The sequence below is a fragment of the Panthera onca genome, chromosome B3, assembly GCF_046562875.1.
Source record: "Panthera onca isolate mPanOnc1 chromosome B3, mPanOnc1 haplotype 2, whole genome shotgun sequence".
Taxonomy (NCBI): Eukaryota; Metazoa; Chordata; class Mammalia; order Carnivora; family Felidae; genus Panthera; species Panthera onca.
The window spans coordinates 38,843,788-38,869,702 of record NC_138344.1 but is presented as its reverse complement, the minus strand read 5'-3'; the positions used below and the strand labels follow the sequence as shown (position 1 = coordinate 38,869,702).

Sequence of the window (25,915 nt, the reverse complement as noted above, 5' to 3'; positions counted from 1 at the left end):
TGACTGGAACTATGGCAGCCACCTCACCACCATGAGGCGCTAGCACGACAATGAGTCGACATGCCGAGGAGAGCAGCCAGAGAGGTAGAAAGGACCTGGCTTCTTCTTGTTTAAGCCCTTGATGTCACACTTTTCTGTTACTTGCCCCCTAACTGATACAGCCAAAGGGAATGTGAATGTCCATCTCTCTGGCTCTAAACTCAAAACCAGATAGAGTCTAAGCCCAGAGCTTGTATCTGTAAGCTGCTCTAAAGATTGAATATCAGGCCGTCAACCTAGACAGACCCAGGATGGTTCCACCCCCTTTTTTTTTCTTTTCTTTTTTTTTTTTTAATTTTTTTTTTTTAATGTTTATTTATTTTTGAGACAGAGAGAGACAGAGCATGAACGGGGGAGGGTCAGAGAGAGAGGGAGACACAGAATCCGAAACAGGCTCCAGGCTCTGAGCCGTCAGCACAGAGCCCGACGCGGGGCTCGAACCCACAGACCGTGAGATCATGACCTGAGCCGAAGTCGGACGCTTAACCGACTGAGCCACCCAGGCGCCCCGGTTCCACCCCCTTGACCTTGGGCCTGCCTGGTTCAGTCCTAGGTAGAAGACACAAGCCAGGGCCCAGGGCCAGCCTGGCCACCCAACCGAAACTCCAAGCCGTGAAGAACGAGGACCCCAGGAAGGGCGCTCAGCAGACACCTCGTAATGGGGGAAAGATCCTGGAGCCAGCCCCTGCCCCTTGGGAACCAAGTCTCGTTTCATTTTCCACTCCTACCGCCTTCCTCTGCCGCTGCCCCATAAATCTCCAGTTTATTAATCCTTTACATGAAGCAGTTGGTGCCGGATCCTGATTTACTCCCTGTTCATAAAACTCTGAGATATTAAAGGTGGAAATTACCCAGAAGGACACAGAGCCTCCGCTGGGGAGCCCCAGAGCAATTCCTGGCCCCGAACCAGGCCCTCTCTGCCCTTTCCGCCTTCAGAGCTCAGGATGTGGTGATGTCATTGCATTGTCCTCCCACCCAGCCAAGACATAAGGGGCTCTGCTCTGTACTCACACACCTCTCCACCCCAACCCGGCACAAAGCAGGACAGGAGGCACCACGGTCTCCCTGAAAAACCCATCTCAGAGTCTCCTGCTTTTTGAGGGTTTTCCTCTCCTTAAATCCCTTTTGCTATATATGCGGGGCGGTGGGGGGGGTGGGTGAGGGGGGTGGGGAATTGAGCTGGGGCAAAAAGTAGGAGCTGATTAAGACAATTCAAGTGCCAAAATCTGTAACAAATCCAGAGATAGCACCGGGAGGGAAAGTGGACCCTTTGTGTTAAATGACTTTACCCGTCCAGGTACTCAGAACACTGATGGTCTCTAAAAGCCATCAGAGCCTGAGCCTCGTAACAAAACCTGGGAAGGGTCTCAAGCCTGCTGAGACTCCCACATCTCATAGTATCCGCCCCCAACAACATTGTCTGCCAAATCCCACCTCTTCCCTAGAGGTCAGAGACAACCACAAGCAGTCGTCAGGATCTCATATCAAGGGCAAGGACGATTCCGGTTCAGTATACCAACATATCTTTAGCCAGACTATACGCCAGGGACACCAGTGGGTCCTGGGTCCCTGTCTGACCAAGTCCCTTCTCCTGAGGCTCTCGCCATGGTTTTAAAGTTAGAAGACTATAATCAGCAGGGTGTCAGGGGAGCAGAAACGCAGGTCACTTAGCCCAAAGGAGGGAGGGGGATTCAGGGAAGGCTTCCTGGAGGAGGCAGTGTCCGGGCTGAATTGGAAGGATGAGTAAGAGTCAGCCAGACTAAGGAAATAGGGAACGGGGCTGCATCAGAAAACAGCAAGAGCAAAGGCATGGAGGTGTTGAGCAGCATTGTGTGTTCTGGGGATGGGGAGGACTAGAAGCAGATCGGTACTACCAAAGCATAAAGTACAGGGTGGATTATGGAGAGCGGATCCAGAGAGGCAGTGGGGCCTTGACTGCTGGGCTGACGAGTTTTGACTTTATCCCAAGGGCAATGGGGAACCATTAAAGGGTTTCCGATAGGACAGGTACGTGATCCAGTTTGCACTTTAGAAAGATCCCTCTGCCCGCCATGTGGAGTATGGACCAGGGAGGGACCACAGGGAGGAGGGAGGCAGGCCGTCACAGGCAGAAGATGGAGATGGTCCGAGGCAAGGCAGAGGGCTCCTGAGCGAGAAGCAGCTCTTCGGTCTGGGGCACAAGCTACGTCGCCCTTAGCAGCACGGATGGGTCTGGATGGGACAACGTAGACAGGAGGCAGCCTGGGGGCCCCATGGGGGCCCTTCCCACTTCCTTTGCCCACTGACAACACTATCTGGGTGCCCCCAGCTGTTGGGGGCCTGGCACCTGTGTGCTGACCTCCATTCCTCTCATCACACTGGTTACTGAGTCTGTTCGTTCCCATCAGATGCGGTGCCTCGCGGACAGGGACCGTGTTTCCCTCGTTCTTGCCTAGTGCCCCTCAAAGCCTGGTGGGGGAAACTCCCCGAGTGTGGTGCCCAGTCTGCCCAGAGAAGGAGCGCTCCTGACAACAGGGGGCCTGAAGCCTTGTCTCCTTCCAAATCACGACCCCCCGCCCGCTGCCAGAGAAGACCGCCTGGCTGCCCAAACGATACTCTGAAGAGTGATGTTCTCTCCACCGCAGCTCCGGACAAGGAAATTCGCAAGTGTGTTTTCAGTGCCTCGCATGTGCCACCAACTCTAATTCTCAGGTAATCCTGCGGAGTAGCAACTGTTGCTCACATTTTACAGGTTAAGAAACTGGGCCCCAGAGCAGCTAAGCCACTTGCCCAGTTCCACCACTCACAGTCCGGGCCTGGAACCCCACGCTCCCGTGCAAAGTGCACCGGCATGCAGAGAGACCCAAGTGCAACCCCGGGTTATGTCACCTCTCTGGCCTCAGTTTCCTCATCTGGATAGTGGGATAACAGGAGGACCTCCCTCACCGGGTGGTTTGAGAGAACTGAGCGAGACGATCCTTAAAGAAGCCAGCACAGAGCACCCTACCATGCACAGCCATCACCCTGCATGGCTCAATGCCGTCTGGAGGGCAGGCTGCCTGCCCAGCGCTTCCTGCCTCCAGCCACTCTGTGGCCCCTTCCCAGGGACAGCAGGGGGCAGGGAGAGGCACACTCCTGAATGATTAAGCAAACCAATGATCCAATCTTCTTGTCCGGGTGGGTATAAATTACAGCAGGAAGCTTTTGGGGTAGGTGTCTTTTGTGGCATTAGATGTATCATTAATTATGTATTAAGTGTTTGAAAGGAAAAGACATCAGTAGCCTATAGGATGTATTTGCATGGTAACAGAGGATTGATTAGATGCAATATCTATACTGAGGGCTACTGGGAGTTAGGTCCCGGGGCTTCGCGGTGGTGGTAAATTACAGCCACAAAAATCTCTGCAATAGTAAATAATGGCGTCCCAACTGCTGGTGGGATTCTCCGTGCCTGCTGATGAGAGCCGCACAGCCACGCGGCAAGGAGAGGGGGAGCAGGGCAGGGTCCGGGTCCCAACTGCTGTGGGTCCGGTTATCCAGGTGGGCGACCCCTCCCCCCCAGCGAGGCTCCGCTAGAAACACCTGCCCACCTCGGTCTGCGCATACGCCAGAGAAAGCCTCGAAGCTGCTTCCCAAACCCGGGTTTTGCTAAAGGTTCTTCCGCAATTCCCTCTGGGAGTTAGATGCTCGAGTAGAAAGAAAATGCAAGTAAGTGTTGCTTCTCAACTTGCAGGCTGTGTGTGTCCCCTTTTAACGAGGAGATAGGGAGGGGGTGGGAGGAGAGCCGCTCCCACCCCTGGAGAGATGAAGGCCACCAAAATCCCTGTAGCCTGGTGCGCAGGTGTGCCTCCCAGAGGCAGCAGGGACAGGCTCCTACCTGAGCCGCGGTGACGACTGTAACAGGCAACAGTAACGAGAGCTTATGCTGTGCCAGGCCAGGTCTAAGCCCACGGCACGGATTGACTCACGTATGCCCCAAAGCAGCTCTGTGCAATAGGTGCTATCATAACCCATTGTACAGATGAGTAAACTGAGGCACAGAGAGCATTGCTCACTCCTGCACCTCCTTCAGGCTATTATATAAACGTCACCTCCCTAACCACTCTATTTTAAACTGCCACCCCGGGGCACCCAGGTGGCTCAGTCGGTGGGACGTCCAACTTGGGCTCAGGTCATGATCTCGCGGTTTGTGAGTTCAAGCCCCACGTCGGGCTCTGTGCTGACAGCTCGGAGCCTGGAGCCTGCTTCAGATTCTGTGTCTCCCTCTCTCTCTGCCCTTCCCCTGCTCATGCTCTGTCTCCCTCTGTCTCTCAAAAATGAATAAATGTAAGAAAAAAAAGTATAAACTGCCACCCGACCCACCCCATCACCTCCCCCTTCCCGCTTTTCTCCACATCCCTTGTCACCTTCAAACATGCTCCATGACCTGCTACCTTATTTTGGTTTTAGTCTGGCTCCTTCCACTAGAATGCAAGCCCCTCAAGGGGCAGATTTTGGTCTGCTCGTCTTGTATCGCTTACTGCTACATCCTCAATAGCTAAAACAAACCAGGCACATATCATGTGTTCAGTAAACATTTCATCACTTGCCCAAGGTAACCCAGCTTTTAAATGGCAGAGCTGGGGTTCAAACCCCAGGCACTCCGGTCCTGATCCAGTGCTCTGAGTCACCATGCCTCACCCAGGAAGAACATTCTCCTTTCTGGTTAAGACATGTATGGGTGTCATGGGGGCACCCAGCCTCCCCACCACTGAATGAAACACCATGGGCAGTAGTGATCTCTGAGCCTTTTCTGTTCCCCTGCTCTGAGTTGGGAATTCCAGGGCCTCTGGGCACAGCTCACGTCTGACTCTTTGTTCGTAATGACAAGTAGGCCTGAAAACGGACACCCGCCAAATAATCTGTGTTATGGACTGAGTGTTTGTGTTCCCCCAAATTTCATGTGTTAAAGTCCTAACCCCCAGTGTGGCTATATTTGGAGTAAGAAAGAAGCTAAGGTCATAGGGTGAGGCTCTAATCTGATAGGATTAGTGTCCTTACAAGAAAAAACGCCAGCACAAGCTTGTGAGCCTTTCTCTCTGTCTCTCTTTTGGTCACTCTCCTTCCCCATCCCACTCTCCCCTGTCCCTTCTGTCTCTTCCAGTCTCTTTCCCCCTCCCTCCCTGACAGGGAGCATATACCCAAGAAAAGTGAGCACACCGTGAGAAGGCAGCCAGGAAGAGAGCTCCAGAAACCAAAGCAGCCAGAATCTTGATCTTGGACCTCCAGCCTCCAGAGCGGAGAGAAAATGAATTTCTGTCATTTAAGCCAGCCAAGCTACGGTCTTTTGTTATGGCAGCCCAAGCAGACTAATACAGCCTGTCCTAGCTGCGTGGATCTCGCACCTGCTCGAGAATGCTGGTGGCTGCCCACTCCCTGCAGGGTACTGCCCACGCTCCAGCACCTGGTCCTGATGGTGGACTAATCGATTGACTAACGGCAGCTGGGCCAGGCCCTGTCTGGGCACCTTCCCAGATCTGCTCGGTCCCACCTGCTTCCTGGAGCGCCAGCCTTCTCCACGGTGAGTCAGTGGCTCCACTCAGCCTGGCCACAGACAACCCTCATGTCTAAGCAACCGGCCTTCTTGCCTCACGAAGCTGTGGCCGGCTGACATTTGCTCTTCCTCCTTCCTTGCCTCACTTTCCTTTTCCTCTCGCTCACCTCACCCGGAGACTGCCCCCCCCCACCCCACCCCCCGCCCTGGAAAGCACTAGCACCAATTTTTGCCTCAAACTCTGTTTTCTGGGGAACCCCAGAGCTGCTCAGCCACGGATGTCCCTTGATGCCCAGTGGGGCCCTGCTTAAAGACATACAAGAGAAGATGAATTACTTGGATGGATCCTGCGTCCATCCAGCCCTGGCCTCCCGGGTCCAACCCCAGTCAAGGATGAGTATAGAGGTGCTGAAACATCCAAGGTGGCCCTTCCTTTTCATCCCGCCAGGGGCACAGCAGGGGGAGCCCGAGAGGCAGGCAACACGGCACAAGCTGGACTGTTGACTGTCCCTCGTATGAGATGCCACAGTTGACTGGGAGCGGGAAGCAATTACCCACAGAGTAAGAAAGTCTTCTTCTTCCCGAGACTGCGCTTCCCAGGGTCCCAGGGCCTTGTCCCCACGGAACCGGCCCCCCTTCCAAACGGAGGGGAAAACAGCTTCCGTCCTCCCCAGGTCCCCGATTCTGCGAGAGAGTTCTGGACCAGAAAGAATAAAAGAAAACAGCCGCAATTCTTAACATAATGACCTTCAAGAAGAGCAACTACATTTTACCTTGAAAACCGCAGAACCGAAAGCAGTCTGTGCAGACAATGCAAATGATATGCATGTAATATGCAAACGTGGATGCAAATGACCCGAGAGCAGGCCGGAGGGGGGCACCCAGGGAGCCTCTAGAGGGAAGTAGAGGGAGCCCAGGGAGGGCAATTAGGAAGGGGCCAGGGGCCTGAAGTCAGGGGCTGGGGGAGCGTTTTTTGGGGGCGAGCATCTTAAAGAGAGCCCCAGGTCCTCTGTGAACCTTCCCAACCCCAACAGAGCTCTTCCGGTCCCACCAGCCGGGCACGACATACCCACCCGCGCACCCGCTCACGCACACAACCACTGTCACCACAGACACACACACATTAGAGCACAACACGCACGCTCACAGAGACGTACACGGTCACGGAAACACCGACACACGGACTCAGAGACATTCGCAAACACAAAGGCACACGGACTCCCTCACGTACTTGCCCACCGTGCCACACACTCAAACACCCGAGTGGAAACGCGGACGCCTACAAACACACACAGAAAACGCACCAACACAGACGCAGAGACCCACACGCAAGCACAGATGCACACAGATCCAGCCTGACCCAGGGCAGCCAGTCAGACAAATCCTTCTGGAAAGGAAAGAGACCTCGATGTACGGAGCGCCTGCTCTCGCGCCGGACGTGATGCGGGAACTTGATTCCTTATTTAATCTTCACAAAGCAATATTAGGAAACGGTGGGGGGGGGGGGGGTGATTATCCCAGTGCTTACTGACAAGGAAGAAAGAGCCCGGAGGGGAACCGGCAGCCCCAGTAAGCCGCAGGACCCAACCTCCTGTAGTCCCACAAGGCTGCAACATTCTCCCCTCCCCGCCCAGCGGAGCCTCCCCTGGATAGGACACAGAAGTTGCTGTGAAGTCTACCCCTGCCCCCTTGGTCCTCCCCAACCCGCCTTAACCAGCCAGCTCCCTCAGAGACACTCCCACCCTTCCCTCACTTCAGCTAGGGTGTGCTCCAGGCTACAACCCACATTCATTCTGGAAATCTACCAGATTCTGGAAATCTACCAGATTCTGGAAATCTACCAGAGGGTGCAAGGAAATCGTTCCTTTCAACCCAAATGGGAGAGAAGACTGGATTTTCAGCAGCTGCCTGTCTGAGAGAACGTTCACACGAGAAGAATGATGCTCTCCTCCAAAGTATACAAACTTTAAATGCCACCCTGCCCACCCCTTCCTACAAACACACACTCAAAAAGAAATGTGCTTTTCAGGGCCAGGATGAGTAAGATTTCTAAGAGTTCTCGCTTCCTGCCGTTAAGTCACTGTGCCCCCTTGGGCGAGTCATCCCCCTCCTCCATCCCACGATCCCAGTGTCCTAACTTGCCTAGGAGACATAGGACAAGCTGATTCCCAAGTCCCCTTCCGTCTCCCTGATAGCACAAGAGTATGGAGCTGACAGTTGTCCCTCAGTGTTCCCCAGAACCGTCCCCCACCGGCCTTTGAGACTCACTGCTGATGCCGGAATCCAAGAGCCTCTAGAACCTGGACCTCTACCAGGGAAGGATCAGACACAGCTCCAGGGTCAGGATTTACCCATCCTCCCCAGGCCTCTGGCCTCCCAACCAGAGACATTCTACATCCCCCTGGTAACCTCGAGAGTCTCAGAAGGAAGGTCAGCTGGGAGCGGGGGAACCTTAAAATACAATAAGGCCGTGATTATCGGAGCGAGCCAGAGTAGTTACAAAATTCCAAATTGTTGGTTTTGAGTGTATTTAGGGCCTCAGCCTCTCTTTCCAAATTAATATTCATGGAGACTGGCATGCCATTTATTTGCATATGTAGATTGTTGCTCATCCACAGCAGGATAAAAAGTTTTGGGTTGTTTTTAATTATTGTACTTATTCTCAGCTTGGATGATTAAACCAGGCAGGTCAGGCAGGGGAAGGGCATGTCCCAAGGGCAGAAGTGGGTTTTAATTTTTGCTCTGAGTAAAGGTGGGACCTAGATATACAGGAGTAAGTCGCCCTTACCCTGACCCACAGAATCAATTCCAGAACAGCACTCTGGGGTCATCCCATTAAGCCCCTACCTCAGGAAGCCTGACCATCTCACACATACCCACACAAGCCACTGGGACACCAAGCCTGCCACCAGCACTCAAAGTCACTGTTGCAAGGCAGACACCAGGTTTAGGGTATGACTTTGGGCAAGTCACTCAAAGTCTCTGAGCCCCGGTTTCTGACAACAATAATTTGCTTTGCAAAGTTGTCGTAAAACACAAACTAGACAATTGTGGAGACGGATGATAGCAATGGTCATGCACTATCATGAATGTACTTAATTCCACGGAACACTGTACACTTAAAGATGGTAAATTTTTAAAAATATTTTTAATGCTTATTTATTTTTGAGAGACAGAGACAGAGTGCGAGCGGGGGAGGGGCAGAAAGAGAGGGAGACACAGAATCCGAAGCAGGTTCCAGGCTCCGAGCTGTCAGCACGGAGCCCGACGCGGGGCTCGAACTCACAAACTGCGAGATCATGACCTGAGCCGAAGTCGGCCGCTTACCGCTTAACCAATTGAGCCACCCAGGCGCCCCAAGATGGTAAATTTTATGTTATGTGCACTTACCGCAATAAAAATAATTTTTAAAAAACCCAGAAAGTTGAAAATAAATGCACCCAAAACCTACTTGCTCAAGTGTGAAATGCTAAAAAAGGTAATGGTTAAGGTATCTCACCTGCAGTAACAAGCATGCACCTCCCAGGCGCCTTCAGGGAAGGTTCTAGCCCCTGGCACTGCTATCTAAAGCCTCCTGAGGATCTGAGGGCCATTATTAAGTCCTATCCTGCTCTTTCCTGGCTCCGCTCCTCTTTTTTGCACAAATAACATGTCTTAACTGCTACCAGAAAGCTCTGAGTCCACTGTGAGAATCCAGAGGCTCTCGCTTACTCCAAAGTCCTTGTACTCTAATCGCTCAAAGCACCCTGCCACCTGGACAGTGTCTGTAGGTGGGGAGGCAGTGCAGCCTGGTGGGACCCCGACCGGTCAATCTCTCTGAGCCTCAACCTTCTCACCTGTACGATGGGGATAATACCTACCTCTATTCTACGAACCTCTTGAAATAACAGCACATAACAAAGGTTCAGAACATGGTTTGCAGTACGTTGATTGCTGACCAACTAGCCGCAACTCTCGCATTAACTCTTTCACACCACTGGGGGCGCTATTCAGAGTGCTCAACAGTTCTCAAGCAGGGGTTCCGTAGGCATCATAAGAATCATTGTGTTTTCACTTCAAAGACCAAGCAGAGACACTCAGTTCCTACGCCCAGCTTTGCACCAGGGTCTGCTGTTGCACTAGAATTAAATAGAGCTCCTTTAATTGTGCCATTGGCCTTAATGAGAAAAAAAGCAGCATCCTAACACACAAATGCTTTTGTGCAAGTGCCAGCCAAATGACCCCTCGGCAGGTTGTAGGGACAAAGGTCTCACTGTCATTCCAGCTGAGAAATGTAATGGGACAGGTGAGTCACCACAGGGCACATGGCGGAGGAAGCAGCCAAAATGCCCCATGCAGCCAAAACCACAATCTGTAGCAAGGGGTGATTTAACCTTAATGGAAAAACAGCATCTATCACATCAAATTAATATTGTTAATCTGAATGTTATTGGCTTTGTAGTTTGCATTTTAATTTATAAACTTGTTTGGAGTTTAATATTGTATAAAGTCATAAGCATAAGTTATGTATGCCTAGTTTTATATTTATATATATTTAAATATTATTATATTAATAATTTAAGACAATATTAGAGGTCTGTAGGAAGCCTTCTCCCCATTTAAAGTGGAACCATCTGTCATTTCTCAGGTTTTAAAACCATGGCCTAAAAATTAATGCAGAAACAAACGTGGGGAATAGTTAAGGTCTTTAAAAAATCAGACTTACTGGAGGCGCCTGGGTGGCTCAGTCAGTTGATGTCTGACTCTTGATTTCTGCTCAAGTCATGATCTCATGGTTCGTGGGATTGAGCCCTGTGCTGGGTTCTGTACTGACAGTGCAGAGCCTGCTTGGGATTCTCTCTGTCTCTGCCACACCCCCGCCTCTCTCCAACTAAAATAAATAATTTGTTTAAAAATAAAGTTTATTGGTCATTTCCTTCTATGCTGGATGGGGAGAGGGGCAGCTTGGCTGAGAAGAAACTGCAACAGAACAGGTGAAGGTTAAGAGACTGGCTCAAGGTCATTCACAAGTCAACCACGGCACACAGAATTCCTGCCCCGGATGGCAGGAAGGTCTCTGGAACCCTGCGTGAATGAACTCCTTAGTCGTTTGCTCCTGAAACATCTTATTTTTCACTGGACAAGCCATAAAGGCTGATAGAGAAACAGGCTTCCTCCGCACGCCAGCTCCGCTCTCTCCCCACTCAGGGCCAAAGTTGCATCCAAGTCACGGGAAAGGTAGGTCCCTCCTCCCAGCTCCCAGCAGCACCAGCGGCTCCCAGCTCAAAGTGCTCCAAGAAAGCCTGGAATAAAAGATTTCCTGTCTATTATGCAGGGACACTGGGCTTAGCGCAAAGAAGCTGCCGCCCACAGATCTCTCCAGAACCCACCTCTTTGCCACCTCAGACGCCAGCATCACCAAAGGGTAGAGACGCTGAGCCCAGCCCAGCTTCAAAATAAACCAGTTTCGAGGGGCTGGCTCATTAGGGAGGTGTGACCGACCCAAGAGGAGCCCAGGGGAAGGGAACCAGCCAGCGTGCAGTCAAGGGCTCAGTTATCTAGTGGAGACAAGAGAGTTGCAAGAACCCAGAGCAGAGGCAGATGGACGAGCGATGGCTGAGACGGCAGCCCCCTACAGGGTGGGGGGCCACAGCTGAACTGTGCCAGCCGGGTGGGACCTGACTGAGGAGTGATTTCAGCCAGCGGCACCGGCCGTGAGAAGGACGACAGTGTTTCTAAGGCAGTGGAGAGACTGAAGATGAGGAGTCTCACCTCCTCCCAAGCTCCCCTCCATGTCTCCATTGCCACCTTCTTGCGGATCCTCAGACGTACCAGCCGAGTTCTCGCCCAGGGCCTTTGTCCTCGCTGTTCTGCCCCGTGCCCTCTGCCCCCGATATCCACATGGCATCCTTCCCCGCAGGCTCTGCTCCAATGTCCCCATCGGAGGGGTCTCCCCTGACCACACTGCATAGAATAGCAGCGTCTCATCGCCAGACATACCCCTTTGCTTTGCTGTCTCCATTATAACCAACACGAAGTATATTATATAACGTGTTTGTCTTTTTTTAACCATCTGTCTCCCCTCAGTTCCATACAAGCGCCATGAAGGCAAAGACTTTGTTTCGCTCCCTGCTATGGTGAGCACGTGGTCAATGTTCGGTATTTGTAGAATGAATGAATGAATGAATGAATGAATGAACGGGAGCACAGAGGATGGAAGAATGCCCGTCTTAACTCCCGGGGCTGGCACACTCCTCCAGCAGACCGCGCCGCTGCTGATAAATCGGCAGCGTCTTCCTTCCGCAGGTAACACCTGAGACACACAGCGGGCGTGGTGGCAGGTGAGGGTGGATGGATCCAAAGGGTCGGATGCAAAACCTGGCTCAGGCCCGGCTCGATCCCACTAGCAGAATGTTTTATGCTCTAATGGAATCTCTAGTCCAAGCTTGAAGGCGGCAGGAAAGACAGTAAAGGGGAAAAGGTGTGCGATCAATCTAACACAACCTAACAGGAGGGGCAGGTCCTCGGGAAAAGAGTCACAGGAGACGTCAGAGTTTTAAAAGCCCCCAAACACACTCTCGGGACAAAAGACAGTCTGAGTCTTATCAGAGACAGGAGACAGAAGGAGGCAGGTGGACAGAGCGAAGAGGGGAAAGAGTCTGGGAGGACAGAGCACACGGCAAGGTCGGGAGAACCTCACGGAGATATATGAGATAGAGCACAGAGGAAAGAGCTTGATCCTGACCTTTTCTCTGCCTCCCGCTGGCTGAGTAAGCTTGGCAAGACACTTCACCTCTCCCAGCCTCCATTTTCTCATCAGTAAAATGACAACAATAATCCCAACACCCCGGCGGGGTCGGGGGGGGGGGGGGGGAGTTGGTTACAAGGCTGACTCAAAACGGTTCCTTTAAAAAAAATCACCTAAAGTAGGACCCAACATAGAGCAGACATTCATCAACTTTAGCCTCTTCCCTAAAATGAAGGAAAAAAGAGTAAAGATGAACTGACTTTTGGGGTAAATCATCTTATTTCCCCCATTCCTGTGATTTACTAATTCAATAAATAGTCACGGAAGTGCGCTATGCTCGCTGGCCAGAATCCTGGGTGCAAAGCAGGGTCCACCCCCCACCCCCCATCTCAGACCTCGATGCTCTTACATCCAGTTGGGAAGGTGAGGAACGTTCCAAGCAAGTGGAGAACAACGACACCAGCAGCATATTATTAAGGACGGAATTTGCGCCGTAGGCAATAATTGCCACGCAGGTTCAGGAGAACGAAAGACCAATGCTTCGAGATCACTGTGGGCTCCGGGTGGTCAGGGGAGGTCTAATGAGGACGCAGCTCTAACACCGCCCTTGAAGGAAAGGGTGACTCGGCTGACACACAGAGATGGGCAGAACTCGAAGCAGAGTCCACCGGAGTTGGTGAATCCTAGAAGGTAAGGATGGAGAGACAGGATGCAGCGGCTTGTGGAAGCTTTCAAATGTCTATTTGAGGACTTTGGGCTGCATCCAGTGAATAGTAGAGAAAAAAATAGAAGGTAACGTGTGGAATGTAAACAGTGTTTCGGGATGACTTCAGGACGTTTTAGGGCGGGAGGCTGAGAGATGGCACCCCCAAGGAACACTGGTGTGTCTGCAGCCCTGGATTCCAGACTCATTGCCACCTCTGCCTTAGAATTGTAAGCTCTACTATTTGCAGAGGTCCACAGACTGCTCCTTGAGACCTACGTCCCTGTGCCCTCCCATGCACTGGGCCCGGAGGATGGCAGACCGGAGCAGGAGACCAGGGCCGCTGCCCAGCGTGAGGTGGAAAGACCTTGAACAGAGGGGATGTCTCACGTCGGAAAGGAGGACTTCTACCCAAGAACCGTAAGAAAGAAAGTTGGTGCGTGAATATCGGAAACAGAGGAAGGGAGTGGGCATCCAAAGTGCTGCTGAGGTTTTGAGCCCAAGCATCATCTGGGAAGGTGGTGGTGCCAACAGCATAAATGAAGAATCCAGAAGCACAGATGGCTTGAGCCGTGAGAGGACATCGGATTTCATTTTAGGCATATAAATTTTACCATGGCAGCCAGATACCCAATAATAATAATGATAACAATGTCTAATCAGCACCTGAAACGTAGTAGGAGATGTGGAGACTGATGGGTCATCCTGGATCGGAAACCAGGAATCCAAGATTGGCGAGGAAGCCACTCTGCCCTGCCTCCTAGAACCACAACTGTTCTATAACCACGACCATATTTGGATGATCAAAGACACTATGATTGTAGGGATAAGATCTCATCTTGGCCAAACGGTCCCATTCTACCACTGAAAAAAAGAAAAGCAAGAGGAAGCAAGTTAGGCAGAGAGAGCTTATAACCCATCCATACTTAAATGTTAGAGTTCCAGTATGCATTCTGAACCACCGCCTCCAGGAAGCCTTCCCTAACTACTGTGGCTCCCATTGATGTCATGCTCCTCCTACCATGGTTGGTCTGCAAGTCATAGTTACTTATCTACTCTCTGGTCTGTTCTCTGATTATTTGACAGCCTCGTCCTCTCGTGTCTCCTGCACTAAATTACAATTCTTTTGATGGCAGAGATCAACTCTTCAGATAATCTACTTCTTGTATACCAATTAACTGTAATATGGAGTTGATACAGATTTATATTCCCAATAAATCCCCATTGCACAGAGGAGTAAACTGAGGCACAAAGAACTCAAAGGCCTTGCCTAAGGTCACAAGGCTAAAAAGCAGACAGACAATTCAACCCAGGTCTTAAACTCTCTAACAGGCACTGTTGATTGCTTTCTTTTTTCCAAAAGCATCCCTCTCTGAGGCCCAACACACAAATCAAGATTGTTCTAGACCAGTTATGGTGGTCTTCTTCTCCTGCCTATGGTTGGTGTACATGGTCATGTGATTCGCAATTCCGGCCAATGAGACATGCATGAGACGAGAGGGAAAGTCTCGGAGGGGCTTTTGGGAAAGGTTCCCCTCCTGCCTTTTCTGCCTCTGCTCCTTATTGTAAGGGTGTAATATCTGGAGCTGTTGCAACCATCTTGTGACCTTGCAAACAAGGAAAGATGAAAAGAATCTAGATCTTGATGCTGCTGCTGAAGCACTGAAAGAAACAAGCTCCAGGCAAACAGAGCCCATACCTCTTATAATGGGAGATACTAAGTTCCTTACTGTTCCAGCCAGTTGGGCTCAAGTTTTCTGCTATTCACAACCCAGAGTGACACCCAGGCTAATCGAGGGCTCTTGTCCCCACAGATACCCGAGCCAAGCGTTATGGGAGATATATGACAAGTAAAAGTCCTGGTCCCTCTCCTCATTGTGCTTGTCCCAAGATTGGACAATCAAGAAGTGTTCGATCTATATTTGATTAATTCTCCCTTTGCTCACCAGTTCCAGGGACTATATTCCCTGAAAGCATCTTTCTTCCCTTTATCAAACCCCACTGATTATCTGCAGGTTTCAGCCTCATGATTTGACTCCGGTCTCAACATCACTGACCAGGTCCTTCCCTGTAGTGTCCCCCCACCTCTGATGATCAAGCTAAAAGCAAGGTACTTGCGCTTGGCCCAGAGAGACCATCAGCGAAACTCCGCATTCCTAAATATTTGTTCTTTGAAATGTCTTTCTCAATTAGATCTCACCCAAATGTTTGAGAGTCAGGCTGAATTCCAACTTCCTGCTCCAGAACAGACATGTTGAGCCTGCATAATTACTGCAGCCAGCTTTATTTGCTATAAAAACATAGATTTTTTTTTTTTTTGCTCCTTCTCAACTGTAAAATAATCAATAAATAGGATCCAGATGAAAAATGCCAGCATTTAGGAAAACAACCCTTTTATAGTTCTTTTCTTTGGAGTCTAATTAACACATTGGGGATAAAATGTGCTATTACATTTACCCAACCAAGCTAAGTTGAAACATAAACCCTCCTTTCCTCCCGCTGAGATATAGCTGCACATCAGAAATATAGGTGAAACAGACAGTTTCAAAACATTCTGAAATGTTCAACAAACAGATCTGTAAACCTGTGATGTGGACTTCCTCCAGCCCCTCCCTGCTCACGCTGGCTATTCAATTGTTTTTTCTCTCTCCTCTAAGAACACATTGCATAGTTACCGTCATAGGAAACACAGACAGTCCCATTAGCAGAAGAAGCAATCTCTCGGACTTTCTTTCTTTTAAATAAAGAATACATGCCTTTTTGGACACTGACCACCCAGGCCATGAAAGTTTCATGAAGGGTTCTCAAAGCAGATGACACCTTTTCAATTATAACCGCTGCCATAATAAACCCCCACAGAGCCACGGGGCATGGAGTCTACATCCAACACATGATACCTATTTATTCCCTAATTATATTGCAATATATCCTCTGTGTGTGTGCTGATGAAGATAAAATATTCTTTTAATTCTATGGCCTCCTGGGTGGGGGGTGGGAGGGGATTACACAGAGGCAAATTCTGGGAGTTCCTAGAGCTAAATCACAGCCTTTGTCCCAGGTTCCTCTACTGCATAAGCTCAAGAAAAATCTCTCACTTTCCCTTGTTCTACCACAGTGGTTCTCAAAGTGTGGTCCCGGACCACGAGCATCAGCACCACCTGGGAACTCATTACAGACCGAAATCACCGGCCCATTCTGGGCCCACTGAATCAGAAACCTTGGGGGTGGAGCCTAGCAATCTGTGTTTACAGGAGCCTTCCATATTGAAGTCTGAGAACCACTGGTCTACAAAGCAAGAAGGCAAGAGCATCATTTTAAATTGAATCAGAGATCAGGAATACCTGGACTCTATAGTGCTGGGCTCCTTTCTGCAAAGCCGTCCCAGTCTGCAGAGTCAGGGCTCCATTTACCCATCTGTACAATGGGGCTACAGAGTTCACAAAGGAGCTGTGGATGCTGGAATTTAAGAGGCATATGGTTTCCTGGCACCAGTCTCTATGGATACGTAGCAAGATTATAGTTGCCAACACTCACCAGCTCTCTCCCCGCACCCGTACTCTGACGGAGCAGTTCTCCAATGCCATATCTAAGGTCTTCAATGCAGCTCCCTCTGGGTTACCCTTGGCAACCAGAAGCTGGGGTCATGGAAGACCACAGAATCTCCAAGTCTCATAGCCAACAGCTTCAAGCCTTTGTCCTCAGAGCCTTGAACCACGAGTGGGGAAGCTCAGGAATCTCTGCTATATTGTCCCATTTCTTCAGACATCTTTTGTGTATTTGCCTCCATTCTACATCTAGACTTTACGTCACGGAGAACAGGAGCCTAGCATGTCAGCATCATGAGGTATGGGGCTCTGCCTGTCTGATTCGTTGGTATATCCCCAAGCCTTAGACCAGTGCTTGGCAAAAAGTATGGTCTTGAGAATTGTCTGTTGACTATTCCTAGCCCAGTAAATGCCCTCCCCATAGGAGGTACAACAGTAGGTCCCAAACCCTCAAGTATCTAAATTCTAAGTTATGGATGGGAAGGGGCAAAGAAACTACTGTATATGAAAGCCCAGGGAACAAGGAGAAAAGGGTAAAGGGAAAAGCAAAAGGCTGAATATAACCCTTGGCTCATGGGGTGCTGACTTCCCATCCAATTGCTCACCCTAGATCTAGGGCTAGAAGACTCTGGGGACACGTTCTGAGTTTGTGTTCTGAGCGGCTGGCTCACCCAGCTGTCCTACTGCTTCTCTCTTAAAAGCCAAATTCTCATCCGCCCTGACTCTGCTGTCCTTCCATCAGCCTCTGAACAAGCCCTGAGCTCTCCTACCACTCTCCTTATGCTCAAGCCTTGTGCCCCACACTCCTCCCCCCCACCCCCCCACCCCCCGCCGCCCCCAACCAGAAATCTACCCAAGGCTCAATTCCAAATCCTCCCTTCTCCAGGGACTATCCGTAATTCTGCCCCCCTCCAAAAGTGATTTCCCCTGAGAACGTCTAGAGTGGATTCCTTGGGTAAAAGACAGCGACTGCCCTCCCTTTGGGTGGTACTTTATGGGGCTGGGCCAGGTCTCAGGGCTCCCTTTACTTGCAGACTTCGGTGCAGGCACAGGATAGGTGTGCAACAAACTGTCACCTCAGTGATTTATCCTGGGGGGTGATCACAGCACAGAAGCCAACGAGAGAATCCAGAGACCAGTCCTCTGCCTCTAACCTCACACACATCCAGTTCTCAACACCAGCCAAGGGCACGCTGTGGTCTGACTGGACACACCTGCCGGGTGCTAAGAAAGTGATGACCACAGCACAGAGTACTAGGAAAAAAAAAAAAAAAAAAAAAAAAAAAAACCTGAACTAGGAGTCAGAAGATCTGGCTTACATTCCCTTGCACCCCTTAACCAGCTCTAACCAAGTCCTTTCACTTCTCTGGGCCTCCGTTTGCAGATCTGTGAGATGGGAGGAAGAGGGGGAGACTGCAAGGTCCTTGAATTTCTAGAGGCTTAAACAACGTGTGCGCAACCGACTGAGGTGGTGGGCGGTGTGCACCGGGGAAAACCCGCCAAAGGAGCTGAGGACTGAGTACTCCCGGGTGGTCGGTTCACCGACCCCCGGGGACTCCGCCCAACCTACACGCAATGACAGCCAGCCTGGAGGAACCCTGTCCGCAAAGCCCCCAGCTCTCGGTCCCACTTCACCTGCTCGAAACCTTTCAAGACAACCTCTCCAACAGCACTCCAACAAAGAAAGAGGGGAAGCCGGGGCAGCTAGCTCCGAGGAAGCCGCACAGGCGGCGAATCCGGTCTCCGGGACTCCGGAAGCCAGCGGACCCACGCCCCCCGCGTGCTCCGATAGCCCCGGCCAACCTCCGCCCGGTGCCACCTGGCCGGGGAATTAACCCCTGCTTCCCTGGCAGAGCGCGGGGGGTGGTGGGGCGCACTGATTCCCCGGGCACGAACACCCTGGCCAGAGCGAATCGAGACGGCCGGGATCCCAAACCACCCAAAGGCCTCCTCCAACCTGCCAGAGGCCCAGCTTTATCCGCTCCCGGGCGGACGAAGTGGGAGATCCCGAAGCGGAGCCACTTTGAAATACTGTTCTAGAGGACACGACCACGCGGGAAGGAGGCCGACCAACCTCGCAGCGCGGGCTAGGGGGAAAGGATCCCGAGACCGACTACCCGAGGATGCAGCTCGGGAGCCCAGGTCCGGGAGAAAGCAGCCGGGGGTTCGGGGACTCCGGAAATTGTTCGGCCCAGGTTCTGCGTTCCCAGGTTCCCGACGGGTCAGGGCTCCATCCCACTCACGGACCTTGACGCCCGCGGGGAACAATGTTGCATCTTTTTAAATCGTTGTGGGTTTTTTTCCCTAACAAATTAGGAAAAATAAACCAAGTCTGGGAGGAAGGGGGCTGCGCTCTGTGACTCCAAGGGGCCACAAACCACCACCATTTCCCCACCTCCAACACAACCACCCCAAGGCTGGGCGAGAAGTTGGGAACTTCGGGACCGCGCTCCAGGCGCGCACTGGGAGTGTCTCGCTTCTCTTTTAACTTCGGGAGTTGGGGGTCGCCGCCGAGAGCTAGAGGGACGTCCGGGAAGTCGACCCGCGGGGCTGTTCGGTGTCCCAGACTTCCCCGAAGAGAACCGGGGCGGCGGGATGAAAAAGAAACGAAAGGAGTATGCAGTCCGTTTCGTACCTCCAAAACGCGAAGGCGCGCAAGGCTCGGGCTGGGGCTCGGCGGCAGAGAGGCGCCCGGCCGCGCCCCGCAGGCTCCGCGCCGCGTCCCCCGGCGGGAAGGGCGCCCGAGGCCCTGCGCGCAGTTGGCGCGCCCGGAGCGGCTCGGGGCGGCTCGGGGGTGGAGTCCCCAGACGCCGGCGGACGAGCTGGCGCCCTCCCCGGACCACCGCGCCGCGCCGCTGCGCTCGGGGCTTCCCCGCCGCGGGCGCCGCGCCCGGACTGCGGCCGGAGGGCCCGCGCCTGCCCGCGCCGGGCGCCCCACGTCCTGCCCGGACATCCCGGCGTTCTCCTCCTCCCCGCGCCAAACTCGGCTCCCGCAGCCCGCGCCGAGCGGGGCAGCGGGGATCCGCGGAGCCGGTGGAAAGTTAGTGGCGGGGCTGCAGAGCCCCCTCCCCGGACCACAGACCCCAACCCCCCACCCCCCGTCTCCCCGTGCCCCCCACGCTTCCAGGCTCCGCGTCCTCGCAGTCCCGGCTACGCCACCTACCTGCTTCCGCGGCCGCCCCGGGCTCGGCCGGCCAGTCGCGCGGTCCTGTCCTCCGGAGCCGGAGCCGCGCCGGAGCGCCGGGCCAGGAGCCGGAGCTGCGGGCTCGGCGAGCGAGCGAGCGAGAGAGTGAGCGAGCCGGCGGGCGGCTGGAGCCGCGGCTGCTGCTGCCGAGCCAGCCCCCACCCCCCGCGTCCCTCGGTCCCTCCCTCCCCTCTCAGCTCCCTCCTCCCTGCTCGTGGCTCCCTCCCTCCCCCCTTCTTTCTCCCGCTTGGGTCCTTTCAGACCCCGCTCTCGCTTGCTCGCTCTCTCGCTTTTTCCGATCTTCCAGTCCCTCTCCAGCTTTCCTCTGGGTTCCTTTTTCTCTGGCTCTGGGTTTTCCAACATCCCTTCTCATCACCCTGCCCCCACCCCGCCTTTTCTCCCTTTTGCTCATTCCTCTCCCATCTCTCTTTTCTCTCTCTAACCCTTTTCTGTGTCTCTTCGTATTTTCTCTTCCTTTTAACCTCCCCCCTCCCCCCACTTCGTCTCTACTGTCCTTTCCCCTCCCTACTCCCCCCCTCCCTCCGGGTGGGTCAGTAACGCCTGCCCTGCGTGCTGCCTCGGGATGGGAGATCTCCGCTAGGATGTGGAGGGAAGCCGGGGAGCCCCCAGGCCTGGTGGTAACAGGCTGAGGAGAGAGAGGAATGGGCCAGAGCTGGAAACTGGAACTCCAGACACGGGCTTGAGAAATTTCTGGGCGGAGGGCGCTCCTATAATGTCAAACCCCTAAGCAGGCCGGGTTGAGCCAAGCCTGGTAAGATGAGGAAACTGAGGCCCACGAAGAATAGAGCAAGGACTTGCCTCTTCACAGAGGTCTACTCCAGAGGCAGGGCCTAGAGCACCATTGCTCCTTTGATGACGGGGAAATGAGAGGGTGCCCCAAGCCAATGCACTCCTTCCAGTCTCTCTGCCTATCTCAAGCCCCAGGCCCCCAGGGCCGCCAGGAGGAAGCCTTCCCCACCTTGGGCCGCCTGGCTGCCCCACACAGCACTCCTGAGGGAGAAGTGAGCCCCTAGGAACACTTGGCCCAGGTGTGGAGAAGGGAATCCTCCTCCCCAGCCCCACTCCTCTCTAAGCAATGCCGGACTTACCAACACACTTCTGCTTCTCAGGGATACAGTAGTAGCGGGTGCTTTGCTTGTGCAATTTGTCTGTTCTCCTCAAACTCGGACAAGAGCAGGAAGGCCCAGACTGGGGCAAAGGTGCTATACACAGAAGCACACAGGTTGTCTAAAGCTTTGAGGAATGTGTGTCTGTAACTGTGTCTGGTCGCCTTGCCTTCTCAGCTCAACCGCTGATAGTCGTCATTCTGGGCCTGATGGGGCAACTCCCACCTACAGAGGCCTTACCTGGCATTCCCACATTTCAGCCCAGTGGGACCCAGAGGAGTGCCGCAGGGTCCCGATTCCCACGGATCCCATCGTGCAGCCCTGCTTCGTCAAGATGGGATCATGATTCTCCTAGTGTCGCTGGGGCCAGAGTTTAAGCCCTTCAGTACATGGTACCAACAGGAAGCAGACCCTCCACCCAGCCCTGGGTAGAGACCAGCCTTGGGATATTGGCAAAACCCCAAAACCCCACACAAATATCCCATCAAGTTTCCTGCCTTGGGACATCAAATCCAATAAATAAACCCATGCCGGGCCTCTGCAGTTCACCCCCCACCCCAAAACCAGAAGCATCTGGTCAGGGCTGGGACTAGGGTGAAGCAGGTTAGGCCCCTAGGGCACAGCATTTAAAGAGGCACTCACGTTCAGGGTGGTGCGTGGGCAGAGGCAGCACCTCCTAAAATTCTGCAGCCTAGTTCCTGCTTCCCTCTAATCCTGGTCAAATCTTATGGCTGTCCCTAACGAGCAGTGTCGCCTTGGTCCATCACTAGGCCGCTCTGGCCTTCAGTGTCCCCACCTGACCATGAAGAAGCAGAAAGACAGGGTTTCTCCAGCTCCGAGATGCTGTACTTTGTGGGCTGCCAAAGGCTAAGAGAAGGGGGCCGAACTTTCTGGGTTTGCACTCCTGTGCCACCACTTGCTAACTGTGACACCGGGCAGCCGGTCGCTTCTCTAACCTCGGTTGTCCCGTCAGTAAAGGTGGGAAGGACTACGATGCCGTGAGCCCTCTGAGGATTAAACCAAATGATGTACATTGTCGCCCTTGATAACTGTTAGCAGTTATAGTATACAAGGTAGGTATGTGCACAGTTTTCCTTCCTCTTCCCTTTTGGATTATATGTTCCACCTCCCACCATGCCTCTCACCCTCACACCTACGTGGTGGGCACCCATTTATAATTCCCAAACCCCAGTTCTACCAGGTTTGGGAGGTGGGCAGGTCTCCCTGGATAACCCTTCACCCCATCTCAACAAGCAAATGCACAGGAAGCAGCTGGCTCCCCCCCCCCCCCGCCCCCCGGCTCTCTCTCTCTCTCCCCCACGCTGCCACACTGCCAGACGTGAATCTCGCAGCTGAGGGTTACTGGCCCCCTCTGCGCTGGGCTGGGGATTGCCTGGTTTTCTGCCATACTCTAAAAAGCCACACGGATCTATAAAGCTGCACCTTCTCCGCCCAGATGGCAGGCCTCCAAGGACACAGGTCCCAACAGAGCCAGGAACACTTTTAGCAAGCATCTCTGAGGGTCGGCTCGGGGTCAGGGTGGTGCCCATGATCCATCATTCGTTTGCCAGCCCCTGAGAGCCTGCTCACGGGAGCCCTGCCCCGCACATCCCACTGCTGTGTAGATGTTCAACCCCGCGACAAGTTTATTTGGAAATTGTGATAACATTTAAGAGCGGGTACTTCTCTAAATGCACGATCTGAGACAAAAGTCCACTATTCTGAATTATCAACCCTGGAAGTCAAAAAACTTGCACTCAAAATAATATACCAACAGGGAGGGGGACAAAACAGAAGAGGCTCTTTATATAGAGAACAAACAGAGGGTTACTGGAGGGGTTGTGGGACGGGGGATGGGCTAAATGGGTAAGGGGCATTAAGGAATCTACTCCTGAAATCATTGTTGCACTATATGCTAACTAACTTGGATGTAAATTAAACAATAAATTAATTAGTTAATTAAAAAAATAAAACAGGGGCACCTGGGTGGCTCAGTCAGTTAAGCATCCGACTTCGGCTCAGGTCATGATCTCACGGTCTGTGGTTTCGAGCCCCGAGCTGGGCTCTGTGCTGACAGCTCGGAGCCTGGAGCCTGCTTGGGATTCTGTGTCTCCCTTTCTCTCTGCCCCTCCCCCCCCCCCACTCATGCTCTGTCTCTCTCCATCTCTCAAAAATGAATAAACATTAAAAAATTTTTGGGGCGCCTGGGTGGCTCAGTCGGTTAAGCGTCCGACTTCATCTCAGGTCACGATCTTGCGGTCCGCGAGTTCGAGCCCCACGTCGGGCTCTGGGCTGATGGCTCAGAGCCTGGAGCCTGCTTCCGATTCTGTGTCTCCCTCTCTCTCTGCCCCTCCCCCGTTCATGCACTGTCTCTCTCTGTCTCAAAAATAAATAAACGTTAAAAAAAATTTTTTTTTTAAATAAAAGAAAATAAAAGAAAGAACAACAGCAAAAAAAGAAAAAAAGAAAAACAAAAAGCTTGCACTCTAATTGGGGCAAGAAGACTGTAAAGCACAGGGGTGGAGCGAGGTGATTGAGAGCAGGGGCCTCAGAAGCAGATGCCTGAGTTCAAGTCCAGGCTCCATCACTTGTTAACTATGTGATGGAGAGTGAGCTACTTAATCTCTCCATGCTTCAGTGTTCTCATCTGCAAAATGGGGATGATAGTAAGATAAACACTGCTATTATCCCCATCTTACATGGCAGGAAACCGTGGCTCAGAGAGAAGAATTACCTGGCTCGAGTTCACACAGTCAGTAGAGCCCAAGCAGAATGAAATTCATCGCCCTTGCTCTCACCCACTACCTCCCACCTCGGCTTCTCCTCTCCTTCTTTTTATGGGGCTCCCAGGGTCTCTTCTCCCAGGAAACATCTGACACCCAACTCATTTCCACCTCTAAACACTTCAGCCTAGATGGGGGTGGAAGATGAGGTGAAAACTCTGGTGACCAAGGTGGGAGGGCCTTCTCATTTTTAGAAATAAATTATCAGGGGAGCCCGGGGGGGGCTCAGTCCATTGAGCATCTGACTCTTGATTTCGGCTCAGGTCATGATCCCAGGATCATGGGATCGAGCCCCACATGGGGCTCCGTGCTGAGCATGGACCCTGCTTGGGATTCTCTCTCTCTCTCTCTCTCTCTCTATCTCTATCTCTATCTCTCTCTGCCCCTCCCCCACTCTTGCACGCGCGCTCTCTCTCGCTCTCTCTCTCAAAAAAACAAAAAAAAAAAAAAAAAAAAATCCAGGGCGCCTGGGTGGCTCAGTCGGTTAAGCGTCTGACTTCAGCTCAGGTCATGATCTCATGGTCTGTGTGTTTGAGCCCCACATCGGGCTCTGTGCTAACAGCTCGGAGCCTGGAGCCTGCTTCAGATTCTGCGTCTCCCTCTCTCTCTGCCCCTCCCCCACTCATGCTCTGTCTCTCTCTGTCTCAGAAATAAATAAACATTAAAAAAAAATTTTTAATCCATTACAATTTTTAAAAGAGAAAGAAATTATCACAAGGCTAGGACACAAGACACAATGTCCAGGACTCAGACCAGCACACTCCCCACCTCCCCTCTGCGTAGATGTACAGGGGATTCCCTTTGTTCTCCTTCCCTCTCCCTCTTCTCTTTGCTGAGGGGTCACCTTTTCCCCTCCCGCTTTCTGCAGAGCCCTGGCTCAAAGCCCCGGGGAGGAACATCCACAGAAAATGCATCAGGGATGACTGGAATTTGTTGAATGACAGAAAAATTTCAGAACTCATAGGATCTTACAGCTCCTCTGGTGAAAAACCTGCCTTATTAGCAGGGTTAGGAAAATGTCTGTTTTCCCACCACACCCAAAGGCATCTGGGGGCTTCCTTACCTCCTTGTCTATTACAAACCCTTGCATAGGGCTCTGCCTTGGTAAGAGAATAAGCAAAATATCTACAATTTATTACTAAGGTATACACGTGGTCTCATTTAACTGTCCCAGCAATACTCTCCAGCAGGCATTAACATCCCCTTTCACAGAAGGGGAAACCAAGGGTCCCAGAAAAAAGTGACAGAACCCACAGTTGAACTCAAGCCTGCTCACCCGCTCTTGCACCGTAGGGCTGGCACAAGCAAGGGCCCTGGGGCCAAAATACAAGGAGGCACTCGCTCTCGGGCACCAACTCTTACTTACACAACCCCGAGAAAAAGCAACCTTCGCATACCCTCCAAAGCATTAGAGGGGACTGTGGGCTCCCTGTGTCCTAGCCCTTGACGTGGTCCCGAGGAGAAACCACAGAGCAGCCAGCATCCAAGGTAACTCACCAGTGTTACCCCCGCTCACATAACACACACAGACACATCCTCCAACATACCCACACTCAGCCGTCCTGCCCAGCACGCAAATGGCCAAGGGAAGATAACCTAGCACACCTACGTAAACACCAGCACAACGCAAAACGTCAGCACGTGCATATAATACAATTCCTGCACTCACCTAAAAAACAGGGGAGGGAGGTGGGGGATATCTGAGTAAAATCCGAGTGGCGAAACTTTTTTCACAAGCTATTTATGAACCTGCAGCCACCAATCGAAGTCTTGATTAACTTGGTTGTATTTATTAGATCGTGTTCAATATTTAATAACTTTGAATATGGATTGAATATTTAATGAGTTTGGTAGAGACCCATTTACATTTAAACGTCAGAAGTGCCAATTGCTTTGAACTAGGAATTGAGTTTGTGACTCATGCCCAGAAGCCAGCGCTGGAAATCTCTCCATTCTATGCTTTTCATAGATTTACTTAAATTATAGGTTATCATCATGACATTATTACACTATTATTTGCTATGATGCTCCACTATTATAACAGATCATTTATTACACAGTCCCAGGGAATGTGGCATTTAGACACCGAATTTCCCTGCGTCCAGGCAAACTTGGATTGGGTCTCTTGTTCTCTCTCCTCCATGTCCACCAGGAAAAGGCACCGAATATGATGCTGTGAAATGCTCTCGTCTTAAGCCCTTAGTCCTCCCACAGGCACAAGATGATCTGGGAGTGATTTATGTGGTATACATTTTCCAAGACCAATTTGTCCAAGCGAGGGAACTCTGCAGACTG

General features: G+C 52.1%; 1 protein-coding gene across 7 annotated transcripts in view; it reads right to left on the bottom strand.

The window, feature by feature from the left end:
• MEGF11 (multiple EGF like domains 11) overlaps positions 1–19,853 on the bottom strand; it is a 351,328-nt gene extending 331,475 nt beyond the window's left edge. For 4 of the 7 annotated variants that reach the window (XR_009605913.3, XM_060618217.3, XM_060618223.3 and 1 more), the window contains exon 1: positions 19,690–19,852. The gene's annotated coding sequence lies outside the window, so the exon portion shown is untranslated. Of the gene's footprint in view, positions 1–19,689 lie in introns of all 7 variants that reach the window. The other 3 variants (XM_060618221.3, XM_060618220.3, XM_060618215.3) reach the window with 2 other exon arrangements.
• Between the last annotated feature and the right edge of the window lie 6,062 nt (positions 19,854–25,915).